At 37.4% G+C, this 12724-nt stretch overlaps 1 protein-coding gene across 1 annotated transcript in view; it reads right to left on the bottom strand.

Annotated features, from left to right (window-relative positions):
* Positions 1–8719, bottom strand: part of kst (spectrin beta chain, non-erythrocytic 5 kst) — a 333164-nt gene extending 324445 nt beyond the window's left edge. Inside the window, exon 1 of the mRNA XM_089085798.1 lies at positions 8677–8719. The gene's annotated coding sequence lies outside the window, so the exon portion shown is untranslated. The remainder of the gene's footprint in view (positions 1–8676) is intronic.
* Between the last annotated feature and the right edge of the window lie 4005 nt (positions 8720–12724).

Raw genomic sequence — 12724 nt, 5'->3', positions numbered from 1 at the left:
TTGTTTGTTTTTTAATTATTCTTTGGGCTTTAGCTTCCTGTTGCATTTTTTGGTTTTGGAGGGGGAGGCTATAAACCTTTAATGAAAGGTTTTTGGATATGACAATTACAGTTCTTATTGGAATTCCAAAAGAAAAACTTTGGACTACAAATTACTACTAATTTAAAAATGAATAAATGAATAATTTGAAGAATTTTGTTTGTGTCTTTTGAAAAAAGACATTTTCAAAAGACAGATTATTTTAATTTGTATTACTTTCTCTGTCGCTGCTCAATTATGCATGTGAGGGGGGAAACTTCGCCCCACCACTGTCTACACTAAGGTTTCAGTTTTTATCTCATGGCTTAAAAATGAACGCAATGCGATAAAAGTATAACTCAAAATAACATATATAGAACAATATATGCACATAACACGGAACAATTAATCAATTGAATATTCTGAGTTGAAACTTACCAAAATGATGGCCCAGGTGGCTCACCATTCCACAATCTATGAAATCAATCCTGCAATAACTGAAAATATAAAGTATTTTTGAGTATTTTAACGTCTTCCACAACTCAAACGGTCTAATATTCTACAGCCCAATGAGTCTGTCTAATCTCCTAAATCGGGGACAGAGGAGATAAGTGAAGTTCAGCCCCGTATTGGATGAGTCTCCAACCTCACCCTCATCCTCTCCTACTGTCTACACTAAAGTTTTCTTCTTTATGCCAAGTATGCTGCCCCCACCCCAAAGACTTTAATATACTAAAGTTTTGTATGAGAAGAACACATAGTAAATCTCTTATAATTATCCAATTATAAGATTAAAATACATACTCTGGGATAGATGCAAAATTGCTTTGGCACACAAATTCCTATCAAGGTCAATTCCAAACAGTCGTGATTCCTTTGTGTCAGCAAGTGAAATGGTCTAAACCCCCTTATTGGAGCTATTTTTTCAATTCATTCATTGTTGTCAATCGCTGTCCACAAGTTATGCAAGCTGTCTATTGTTCATATATAAGGTTTTTATCAGAGGTAATCGTATAGACTTTGAAAAAAAGCCTCATTCAATTTAAATTGAAAGTTCTAGATCTGTTTTTTTTTTAAGTCAAGAATAATCGGACAGTAAGCAACCCCCCCCCCCATGCCAAAAAAACTTGAAACTTTTTGCAAAAAAAAACGAACAAAAATTAGTTAAGGAAACTTTCTTAAAATTAAGTTTTTCGGGGGGGGGGGGGGATTTTGAACTTGAGCTCAGGAGATGCGGGTGCCTGTTGAGGTTCAGACTCAAGGCGACCAGAAATTACTATTGGGGAGTGAATGGGACCCAAAGCGAGCAGAGGTTGGGTGGACAGTCATAGCAGGGAGCGTGCAATGGGTGGTAGTGTGAATGAGTAGGTCAATCTTGGGGCGAGTGATGCTTGGATTGGGTGGGAAAATCGAGCTTAGAGTGAGAAAAGATATTTTGCTATTGGAGAATGGGTGGGGCTTGGAACGAATGGAAATTAAGTAAACAATCGGTGCGAACAGACATACAATGTGCATTGGTGTAAATGGGTGGATGGATCTTGAAGCGAGTTAAACTTAGATTGAATATGCAAGTCGGGTTTGGGTCAGATGGGGATGACTACGGGCAGGGGTTTGGGTGTCGCCTTGCTGCGGGGGCCTGAGGCCTACTGCGTCATTGGCGCTTTACTGAAGACGAATTATATTACAAATGTTTTCTTTTGTACTTAATATTGAAAATAAATTTTAACATTACAGTAAAATTTTGAACTGATGAGCTTTCAGCAATTAATATCATTATACATCAAATATTCAGTTTAATTTATTAGTTCTTTCCAAGATTTAACTGCAAAAACCTAAAGTCGTATGCGCCATTCACACTTCAGTGAATATGATTTGATGGTATATTGGAATTTTTTTATTTTACAGTTCTTACAGCATTGAAAAGAAAAATAAAAATTAAAGTGAAAAAAAAATCTTGAACCGATGGATCTTTCCACAATTAATATCAATATATATCTAATATTCAATTTAATTTTGTTTATACTTTCCAAGACTGTTCAAGACTCATATAGTTTTTGGTGGGGCGCCGGTGGCGCGGTGGGTTTTGGGCTTCTGCGGTGGGAGGATACCCCAACTGTTGTTTGTGGTTGTTTTTATTGGATTCAGGCGTGATTTGCATGTTCAATTTGAGTTTCACTCGTTTTGTGGTTTGTTTGTTCATTTACATTAATATGTGTTGTGTGTTTGTTTGCATTGATTTAATTGTAATTTCAGGTTGTTTTAAGTTGGAAATATTAGTGGGCTTTATTTCTGCTGGTCTTAAGTTTTAAATGGATCTTCACTCTCCATCATTTATATATTCTAATCCTAAGACTTTGAGACTACAATAAGTAGCTTTCAAACAGTTCGTAGTAACGAACTGTAAGTAAGGAGCGACCCGGCTCAGTAGTAACCGAGGCTCTAAAAAACCGGAATTTTTATACTAGTGGATGCGTCACAGGAATTGAATTTTAGTGCTTATTTCAAGTGTGTGGGCTTCGTCGGGTTTGGTTTTATCTGTCTAGGTTTGCGAGCCTGAGGATGTTTGCCTTTTTTCAAAGAGGGGGAAACACCCCCTGAAATTCATAGAGTCTTGACGGGGATAACACCATCAGATTCGGAGTATCAGAGAACCATTTTGTATGGGATTGGAGCTCCTATCTGCGGAAATGTGGACCTTTGTACTTTTTGCCAGAAGAAAAATCATGGATGCTTGTTTATTTGTTGTTGTTTTTTTTTTTTCTTCCCAGGGGTGATTGTATCAACCCAGTGGTCCTGCCCCCTCCCCAATATTGATATTGATACTAATTTCATTGTAAAATTTATTCTGAGAACTACGGTGGTTTTCACTTTCGTTTGGTTGTTTATAGTTGATTTGTTTTAGTAACATACTTCATTTGTGATTTTAATTGCTATATAAATTCTTATAACTTCCAGCATCAGCAGAGAGGTATAGACAGGGCCGCAAGACTTAGGATTTTGTTCAAAATCCAGCTAGTTTTGGGAATTAATAGGATTCGAACCCACAATGAATAGAAGTTTGGTAAATATACAAACCGAATTCTGACCCAAGCCTGTGTTAAAAATGTAGAATAAGTTTTAGGAGACTTGTCAGTTTATCTGGCCTCCCCCAGGCCATTCAGCGTGTCCCCAGGTGGCGATAGGGGAACGCTCTACAGATATGTAGGGTACCTCCATAGGAGGCACGGACCAAGGGGGGAACTTGTCCCTGGGGGTCCATAATCGAATCTGGGGCACCCTCGCCCGGGGTCAAATACAGGCGGAGGAGGAAGAAGGCCCCTCAAATGTACATTCAAAAAGGCCAACTGGTTTGTCCACAAGTCCCATGAGTTGCAAACCTTCTCCCAGCAATGGGTTACAGAACACCATCGCGGGAGGATCCTCTATAGGAGGACAACTGTGGCAGGGCGTAAGATCCAGATCTATGGACAACGGCCTCTGCAAAGGGGTGCCTCGACCTTTTTGGGATACCTGCAAGACTGGGGACCTTGCGGTCAACTCTATACCCACTTGAGGAGTGGCGTCCCTCGAGGATATTATACCCAACAAAATAACACAGCATTTGCATGGTATTCTGACTAATGGACAATTCTTCTGGGCTTAGTATGTTTTGAAGGGCGTTTTTGGGCTGAAAAACCTCTTCCTAGCTAATTTATCTATTATTGGCTGCCTCCCCATAGTAGCATAATATTTGTAGGCATGAATATATAATGAGACGGAGGGAACAAACTTGACACTGTCCGGACTGAATTTCGACTCTTGTTGATAGATGAGCATCACTAAGTGCTGAAAACCATATTGTGAAAGGCATGGATCCAGGGTTGCTCAAAACCTCTATTCATAGTGGTCTCAAGGACTTCTTGCTGTCTGGTTCCAAGCCGGCTTAGGAACTTTGGTGTAGATATGAGAAGATATGTGATCCACGTCCTGCACAGGTATCCGGGATCATTGCTTTTCCTGAGGCGAAAATAATTTCAATGATTTAAAGAACATGAAAATTGGAACTTGAAATCTTACGACATTAAAAAATGACTATCATATTGACATTTTGACTGATGAATTCAGACGATTTAAACTGGATTTATTAGGAATTTCAGAAACTCATATCCCAGGGGTAGGAGTTCTGAAATTAGGTACATAGAATTTGTTTACTCAGGCAGGAACGATGGGGTACATAGACAGGGAGTAGGGCTCATGATGAATAAAGAAGCTGCTAAGTCTTGTTTAGGCTGGGAAGGTATTAATAATAGAATACTAATTGCTTATTTTATGACTAGAAAGTTCAGGGTATCAGTTATAGTAGTATACGCCCCTGTAGAACCGACTGACGGAGATACTAGTGACTCAGATGAATTTTACTTACAGGAGCAAATAGACAAGGTCCCAGGTAGAAATATGATTTTATTACTGGGAGATTTTAATGCCCAGTTTGGTAGAAATAGGGATAGACGGTATCCTAGCCTTGTTAAATATGGGATAGGAAAAAAGAACAGTAGTAGATAAAGACTTTTGTAATTTTGTAGGTACAACAATCTAGCTGTAATCAACACAGTACTTCGTTATAAAGTGGCTCATAGGTTAAAACAGTATTTATGTGATGGTAAGACAATAAACCTTATTGATTATGTTATAGTAAACCGAAGACTGGCAGGATCAATACATGATACTAGGGTATATAGGAGTGCTGCTATTGATGTTAAAAGTAAAGATCACCATCTAGTAGTGTCAAGGGTTAATTTAAAACTGAAATATTGGAAGTGTAACTACCTCCCAGGAAGTTATGATGTTGATAGACTCCAGGATGAGAATTTGAGAGAAACTTTCCAGGAACAGTTGAATACTGAACTTGAGAGTTTAAAATTTGATAATGTGGAAGATGGTTGGAATAATTTTAGAAAAATAATTTGTGAAGTTGCTGAAGGTGTATTAGGGAAGAAAGCTAGAACTGCAGCTAAGAATATTAGTGAAAAAGCTTTATGTTTAATAGAAAGGAGAAAGGACTTGTACAAGAATTATCTGAGTGATAAATTGCATGAAAACAAAAGAAATGTAAAGAAAGTGGAGAAAGCATTAAAATATGAACTAAGGAGGTGTGAAGTGGAGGCCATGGATAAAATTGCCAAGGATCTGGAAGATGCAGCTAGATGGCATAATAGTAAAATTTTGTACTGGCACATTAACAAATTGAGAGGGAGTAGTCAATCCGGACCTGTCCCAGTTAAAGATAGGAATGGGGTCGCAATTAACGATAAGGAAAAAACTAAAGTGAGTTGAGCCAAACATTTTGAGAACTTGCTTAACCAAGATAGAGTTGCTAGAAAAGACATAGAGAAAAATGAAAAAGTTTGTGATACTTTGGATCCGAGGGAAGTTTTATTTTGTGAGGAGGAATTAGCGACAGTATTAAAAGGATTAAAAAATAATAAGGGTCTAGGTCCTGATAGTGTGGTCAATGAGTTTTTTAAAAATTGTGGCTTTGAGGTTAGAACTAAGTTATTTAAGATTATGAATATGAGTTTTGAAAAAGGGGAAGTACCTCACGATTTTAGGAAAACCTTAATTAAAGCACTTACAAGAAAGGTGATAAAAGTGAGTGTGGTAATTATCAAGGCATTAGTCTGGTCTCTGTAGGTAGCAAATTACTTAGTAATAAGATACTTTTTAGACTGAGAGATGCAATAGACAAAGTTTTAAGAGAAGAACAGTGCGGTTTTAGAAAAGGTTGAGGATGGGTTGACCAAATTTTCACTCTTAGGCTAATAATTGAGAAGTGCCTGAGTTTTCACACACATTTGGTCCTCAGTTTCATAGATTATGAGCAAACATTCAATTCTGTTAATAGAAGAGCTTTGGTAAAGGTTTTATCCTTAAATGGTATACCAGACAAATACATTAAAGTGACTAGCGTTATGTACAAGAATAATACTGCTGTGGTTAAGGTAGGCAATGAGGTTAGCAGCTGGTTTTGCATTAAATCACGAGTTAATCAGGGTTGTGTTCTATCCTCCTTTATATGGATCATTTGATGGACTTTGTCCTAAGGAGCACAGGAAAGGCAACAGGAGACCATGGAATAAAATGGGGCAGAAAAAGTCTCCTGGACTTGGATTATGCTGATGATTTAAGCATCCTAGATGAAAGTGTGAGCAAAATGAATGAAATTTTAGAGGTTTTGCAAGTTCAGGGTGCTAGAATTGGTTTGAAAGTTAATGTTAGGAAGACTAAGTCACTAAGGCTAGGAATAAGTGAAGATGAAAAGGTGATGTTGGGTAATGAAAAGATTGATCAGGTGGACAGCTTCACTTACCTTGGTAATATTATTAGTAAAGATGGTGGGAGCAGTAAAGATGCTAAAAATAGAATAGACCAGACTCAAGGTGTTTTTTCACAGTTGAAAAAAAAAGTTTGGAAGAATAGGAAGATAAGTCTGCAAATCAAGATTAGAATATGAGAAGCTAGAGCGATGACAGTGGTCAAATATGGCTCTGAAGCATGGACGCTCCAAAAAGCAGATGAAGATTTGCTAGATGTTTTCCAGAGAAATTGCTTAAGGATTGTTCTGGGTACCCAGCTGACTGACTGTATTTCAAACAATAGGCTGTACAAAAAATTTTACTCAATACCACTCTCTAGGGCTATAATGAAAGAAAGGCTGAGATGGTTAGGGCACATTGTGTAGATGAAGGATGAGGGATTGCCAAAGATTGTTCTTTTCGGCCAACTCTCTAGGGCTAAACAGAAAGCAGGTTGTCTCTGTCTGGGGTGGGAGGACGTCACAAACAAAGATTTAAAGGAAATGGAAACTTCGTGGGCAGGTGTAAAAAGGGAGGCTTTGAATAGATTGGGTTGGCAGAGGAGCATGTGTAGCTGTGTTGGCCTCAGGCAGCTTGGTGCTGCGGTGAGTTGTTAGTAGTAGTAATTATTTTGGGGTTTCTTTTAGTTGAGTATTTTTTAGCATCATTTTTGCTCAGCCTTTTTTTCTTTTTTTTAGTTACTAGAGACTGAGGACCATTAGGTTGCAGCTGCTGCTACCATGGGCTCTTGTATGGGGGGCACCAGCCCCCCTGGCTGAATGGTGCTGCTTTATATTTTTATATTTTTGTTTTGAGATTTCTATTGTACAGCACTGGAAGTGCTGATTAGACCAGGTAAGCCCGCCTCCCCCCATAGAATTCTGCTTATGGGGACCCATGGCTGCTACAAAAATGATATTAGGCAAAGGCAAATATTACACATAATTTCATCAAGATCCTGGAAGGGCGGGGGGGGGAGTTCAAGCCAATTTTTCCAAAACAAGTGAAAATAAGCCATATAGAACTGTAAAGGCAAAGATATACTAAAGAAAACTGGTGTGTTTATCTTGATACTTGAATTATGCAGACTTATCTTAGTTTTGCCAAGATTTTTGAAGAAACTAAAAATCAGCTGGGGGGCACCTGGGGTCTAGGAAGAGGGCAGTTTCCCCATGCCCCATAGAAACTTACACCCTGATTAGGTGCACACACTGATGGCTGCTTTGGTGAAGTCAGTATTTCACTGTTTTAGTGAGTTTTGTCAGTTTGATTGCTTATATTTGTTATGGCTATATATAAAAGCAGTCAAAGGGGTTGAAAAGAACAGCATTAACAATAAAAAGAAGGATAAAATTCTACTTTAGCAACTTTTGGCTATCTTGGAAAGGTGTTAGGTTAGGAAAATGAAACTTTCAGGGACGGGTCTACATGCTAAAATATGTCCCGGTAAGGTATTTTGAAGTACATACCTCCACTCCTCCCTCTAGGGGGTCCTGAAATTTGCCTACATGACAGGTCTATACCTATTGAAGTTTTGACAAAACAACATTTTATCTTAATCTTCAGTTATCAGTTTCTTTTTCTCTTGCTTTAGTTCTGAAAATGCAATTCTTGTTATTTGAGTAGGATTTTAAGACATATCAATGTTTTTTTCCAAAATTTATGAAATCTATTTGCATTTAAAACCTAATAAATTGGGACTGAGCAAAGTTGTGAAGCTGAAAAAATTTTGTTGTACTTCATTTAAGCAGAAGATCTATTTTGCAAGGTTTTACTTTTATAACACACATATAAAGGTCATCAAAGGTCAGGACCTTCTAGAGGGAGGAGTGGAGGTAGGTACTTCAAAATACCTTCCCAGGACTTACTTTAGCCTGTACACCCATCCCTGAAAGTTTCATTTTCCTAACCTAACCCCTTTCCAAGATTGCCAAAAGTAGCTAAAGTAGAACTTTACCTAAAGCAGCATGAAAATAGCAATCTCAAATTAATTCTCTTTTAGTAGCCTATTTATTATGCCTTCTTCTGGAGATCTAGGCCTATTAGCCTAGGCCTACTCCACCCATTCACACTTACCCAACCAAGCATCTAAATCACAGACAACTGAGTCTGACTCTTATAGTTGCCAAGAATTTCAGTTTGGAAACTGAATGGTAGCCTAAGTCTTCTAGGCCTATTCTTTTTTGTTGTTTTTCTGAGAAAGAGCTGCAAATCTAATTTAGGATGGTATCATAGCTTAATACAGGACTTTTAAATCTATTCCTTTCTTAATTTCAGGATATTTTTCTGCATAATTGTTTTGAGCAAACCTGAATGATAGACTTGCCTCTTTTTCGCCTATTGAAGTTAATAATGATGGTTGATTAGCCGTTTTGTTTTAAGGCACGGAGGATCAAATTGAATATTTTGCTTTTTCGGCATTTCACACTGTTATTACTACTCTTCGCCGAAAACTAGTAAAACCTATAAAATTCGGTGGATGGGGATTGTTCGAGATAAAATTAATTGCATTTCAAATGGCTATATTTTACACCAGCTTTGCGTTCTTTGATTGCAGGCTTTCTGTTATTTTAATCCATTGAATCTACATTCTAAAAGTCAAAGAAAGTCATTATATCCACCAAACATTCTTGCGTCATTTGATAACATAAACTATTCTGCCCCTATTTGGAAACCAAATTGCATAAACGAAAGATAAAAAACCTGAATAAGAAGCTTAAGAAAAGCTAAAAAAAAGTGTCATTATTACTAGTATTGGAATTCTAATACGTGCAGATAGCATCTACAGGCACGAATATTTCATCTTTAACGAATTATTGGAATGAACAGAGGCATTTCAAAAGATGTGCCTCAGGATTAACCTTTATATCTTTCATTTTTGGAGTAAATATGGCAACCCTAAAGCAAAGGAGAATCCAAATTTCCTTGCGTTTTGATAAAAACACCCTGAATAATATTTGATGAAACTTATCCACCTTTGACCATATTCTCTCTCCTTGATCTGATCAACAATAAATTTCCTTCATCAATATAATCTTGCAAGGGCGGATCCAGGATTTTTTTCAGGTTGAGGGGGGGTTTACTAATTTTTGACTTTTTCAGGGGGGGGGGTTACTAATTTTTGACTCAGTTTTCGACTAATTTTACTGATTTTTACCTAGGTTTTACTAATTTTCGACTCGGTCAAAAATTTCGGGGAGGGGGGTTTAAACCGGGTACCCCCCCCCCCTCCCCCTGGATTCGGCCTTGTAATCTTGCACTGAAAGATGTACAACATCTTTTCTTCTGTATATAGCTGAAGGACATTCAAACCTGCATGTATACAGTTTTTCCGTTTAATTGAAACTCCTAAACTTTCTCTAACATCACCCTTAACATACCTTTAGAATCATTAGTTACAATAACTGTAGTGGTAGTATTAATAGTATACACATAGTGGAATAATCCCCACAAGATGTAAAGGATTTTTTGTTCTGTCTATAGTTGAAGGGCATTCAAACCTGCATGCATACAGTTTTTTCGTTTAATTAAAACTCCTAAACTTTCCCTAAACATAGCACCTTTGGTTTCTTCAACATCCCTTTCAACACACGCTGGAAGTTTCAGCTTAATACAATCAATCTTTCCTGAAGTATTACTGATGCGTCCACTTGACAACCTGTGTGGGCATTGTGTGTTTCGAAGAGTTTCAATATATCCCAAATTTTTCACCTTAATATCTGTAGTTTTAATAGCAGTAGTAGTAGTAGTAGCAGTAAAATTAATTGTAGAAGCCTAAGCTTTAGTGACAGTAGTAGCAATAATAGTAACAGTAGTAATAGTAGTAACAGTAATAATAATATGAGTAGAAGCAGTGGAAATAGCATGCGAAAATTTCCTTGTGGTTAGTTCAACATCCCTCATCCCCTGTTAGTTTCAACTTCACATGCCAAACTGTTCCTATTGCTGTTACACTTTTTGACAACCTGTATACAGACGGCGTGTTGTGATTCAGTTCATCTTACCCTCTCATAACATTTCACTTTCATACCCTTAGGCATAGTTGTAACAGTAGCCACAGTAGTAATATTGATATTACTTGTAACAGTATTGAGTATCGGTAGTACTACTAGCAGCGGTAGCATTAAATTATTGCCTTTTGGTCAGTAGACCATTCCTCTCGTCGAGTCTTAGACGTTTCAACATAATACAATTAGCCGTTGCTGTAACATGCTAATATGCAGTGGCTCATACAATGAGCCACTGCTATGACATTGCTGATATCTCCTTTTGATAACCTGTAAGTTCATATACTTCTTGAAATTTTCATCTCAATGCTTTTAGCCTTATAAGTAGTTGCAATAGAAGTAGCAGTAGTAGTAGTAAATGCAGCAGTAGCAGTAATATTAGCAGTAGTGTGCACATATTGCCTTTTGCCGAGAATATATTCTCCTTTAAGCATTCTCTGAAAGTTCCAACTTAATATCCCAATCAATTCTTGAGATACCGTATTTTGCAATGTGCGTGCACGTAGCGTCTTATGACTTAGTTCAAATTTCCCCTCAATACTGTAAATGGAGTAGTGTGGTAGCAGTAGTGGTGGTAGTTGTAGTAGCATTGGTAGCATGCAAATATTACCTTTTTGATCATCTCCCTTATCCATTTCCTGAATTTTCCAAATTAATTTACTCAGTTGTACCGGTGTTACACCCTTTTGGCAATCCGTATCCACACAACATGTTCTGATTTAGTTATGCCCATGAGCATAACCTACAGCCCTTGCCCTTGGGCCTGGCGGTCTGTGTCCAACCTAAAGACATTGTTATATACATTGTTATCCCCAAGATGGTGAAATGGCGACTAGCAGTGGGCGTATCCAAGCTGGTCGGAGAGGCGCTAGAGGTAGTGGAGTGGCGTTCTGAAATGATATTAGATGAAATTTCCCTTAGTCTGTTTGCTAGTGAAATACAATAAGTGAATATTATGTTATGATGAAGTTAATTATCAGGTTCCCTGAAGTTAACATACCAGAGTATTAAAAAGTATGTGTTTTGACAATAAGCATGTTTTCGTTGTATCCTTTCGTTATTTTGATTTTTTCTATGTTTCTTTTGTTTTTTTTATATTACTTTCGTTCCGTTATATGATTGAATATTTGGGATTTCTGTTGCTGAGTACAAGTTCTGCCCTACATTGTGCGTTGAAATTTGATAATGGTATTAAATAATGAGAGACTGGCGCTGCTTGAGAATAGTCACGTAAAGTTTGCGGATCGAATGAATGAGACGTTAAATCGAGAGTTTGATGGAGATGGGAATAATCAGGTTTGTTTGGAAAATTCTAAGTATGTATTTGCAAGTGATCTTAAGGATTATGTGACGCGGCGGGGGCCACAAACTCTGCATATAGTACATCTAAACTGCCGGGGGTTAAATAGTTCTCTACATTATATTTCAGAATTGTGTTCGGATCCGAATTTTGATGTGGTGGCGTTGACTGAGACATGGCTTCGGAACGATAATTCGTCTTTGTTAGATATTAATGGTTATGAATTTATTAATAGGAATAGGGAGACTCGACAGCATGGAGGATTAGCAGTTTATATTAAATCAGGTTTTGCAGTTAAGACTAGACAGGATATTTGCATTTATCGCGAAATGATTTTTGAGTCAATGGTGTTGGAAATAAGTAGAAATGGATCCAAGTTTTTGGTTCTTATTTTGTATAAGCCGCCTTCTGCTTCAGAGATAGAGTTTTTAGAGTCATTGGAGCAGCAATTGGAAATGTTGAATGTATCAGGTTGCCCAAGTTTCATAGCGGGTGATTTTAACATAGATATGATGGTACTTAGTAATCGTGCAACTACTAGTTTGTTAAATTTAATGTCTAGTTTCGGATTGTTCCCAGGTATAAATATTTGTACAAGGATTTGTAACACGTCAGCTAGTTTAATTGATAATATATTCACGAACGTGAATTTTTGGAAACCAGGAGTGCTGGTAAATGATGTTTCAGACCACTGTGGAGTGTTTCTTTCTGCTGAAGTGGACCATAATTATACAGCTGGGAGTTTTTGTAGCCCAATTGTACCGACTGTGGACGCGGATTCTCTTGTACGATTTAAGAATGAATTAGAGTGTATGGATTGGGAGTTTTTGAATGCAATAAGTGATCCGGATCTTAAATTTTGTAAGTGGTATGATCAATTGTGTAGTAGTCTAAGAGAAAATTGCCGGATGCGTAAAAAAAAAAAAAAGAGTAAATATTATTATGCAAGAAAACCGTGGATTACCAGTAGTCTTCTTAGATCTATGAAAAGGCGCCATGAATTATATAAAAAGAGTATAATTGAGGCAAGCGTACTAAACCAGCAAATTTATCGTAAGTATAATGTT

This window comes from Artemia sp. Qi Xiang Cuo, chromosome 3 (genome assembly GCF_049724085.1).
Source record: "Artemia sp. Qi Xiang Cuo chromosome 3, ASM4972408v1, whole genome shotgun sequence".
In the NCBI taxonomy this organism is placed as follows: domain Eukaryota; kingdom Metazoa; phylum Arthropoda; class Branchiopoda; order Anostraca; family Artemiidae; genus Artemia; species Artemia sp. Qi Xiang Cuo.
Note: the sequence above shows the minus strand (reverse complement) of the source record. Positions and strands in the feature narration are given on the sequence as shown.